Here is a 1574-nt window from a genome sequence, read left to right as displayed (position 1 = left end):
AAATCGAGATTTTCTCAAAATTTTTCTAAGTGTCAAGGACTCTTCCAGAAAATCTCCCCCAGGCTCCTGGAAGCGTCCCCGGTACACCTCTGGCGGCTGCCCCCGCCTGGAAGTCCGACACACGCCTGAAATTTTCAAAGTATGAAAATACGCATTTTCATCCAAAAATTCAACTTTCCCCCCGTGCACCGCAAACTTCACCCCCACTTAGGTCACTGCCTTGGGGTGCCTTACAACATATTGACGCCCCCCTGGGGTGGAAGTAGGGGAAATGTGACATTTTTCACAAAATCGAGATTTTCTCAAAATTTTTCTAAGTGTCAAGGACTCTTCCAGAAAATCTCCCCCAGGCTCCTGGAAGCGTCCCCGGTACACCTCTGGCGGCTGCCCCCGCCTGGAAGTCCGACACACGCCTGAAATTTTCAAAGTATGAAAATACGCATTTTCATCCAAAAATTCAACTTTCCCCCCGTGCACCGCAAACTTCACCCCCACTTAGGTCACTGCCTTGGGGTGCCTTACAACATATTGACGCCCCCCTGGGGTGGAAGTAGGGGAAATGTGACATTTTTTCACAAAATCGAGATTTTCTCAAAATATTTCTAAGTCCCAAGGACACTTTCAGAAAATCTTCCCCAGGCTCCTGGAAGCGTCCCCGGTACGCCTCCGGCGGCTGCCCCCGCCTGGAAGTCTGACACACGCCTGAAATTTTCAAAGTATGAAAATACGCATTTTCATCCAAAAATTCGACTTTCCGCCCGTGCACCGCAAAATTCACCCTCATTTAGGTCACTGCCCTGGGGTGCTTTACAACATATTGACGCCCCCCTGGGGTGGAAGTAGGGGAAATGTGACATTTTTCACAAAATCGGAAATTTCTCAAAATTTTTCTAAGTCCCAAGGACACTTTCAGAAAATCTTCCCCAGGCTCCTGGAAGCGTCCTCGGTACGCCTCCGGCGGCTGCCCCCGCCTGGAAGTCTGACACACGCCTGAAATTTTCAAAGTATGAAAATAATGCATTTTCATCCAAAATTCGACTTTCCGCCCGTGCCCCGCAAACTTTACCCACAGTTAGGTCACTGTCCTGGGGTACCTCACAACATATTGACGCCCCCCTGGGGTGGAAGTAGGGGAAATGTGACATTTTTTCACAAAATCGAGATTTTCTCAAAATATTTCTAAGTCCCAAGGACACTTTCAGAAAATCTTCCCCAGGCTCCTGGAAGCGTCCTCGGTACGCCTCCAGCGGCTGCCCCCGCCTGGAAGTCTGACACACGCCTGGAATTTTCAAAGTATGAAAATAATGCATTTTCATCCAAAATTCGACTTTCCGCCCGTGCCCCGCAAACTTTACCCACAGTTAGGTCACTGTCCTGGGGTACCTCACAACATATTGACGCCCCCCTGTGGTGGAAGTAGGGGAAATGTGACATTTTTCACAAAATCGAGATTTTCTCAAAATATTTCTAAGTCCCAAGGACACTTTCATGAAATCTTCCCCAGGCTCCTGGAAGCGTCCCCGGTACGCCTCTGGCGGCTGCCCCCGCCTGGAAGTCCGACACACGCCTGAAAT

The sequence above is a fragment of the Ranitomeya variabilis genome, unplaced genomic scaffold (assembly GCF_051348905.1).
Source record: "Ranitomeya variabilis isolate aRanVar5 unplaced genomic scaffold, aRanVar5.hap1 Scaffold_276, whole genome shotgun sequence".
Lineage (NCBI taxonomy): Eukaryota > Metazoa > Chordata > Amphibia > Anura > Dendrobatidae > Ranitomeya > Ranitomeya variabilis.
This window is presented reverse-complemented; position numbering follows the sequence as displayed.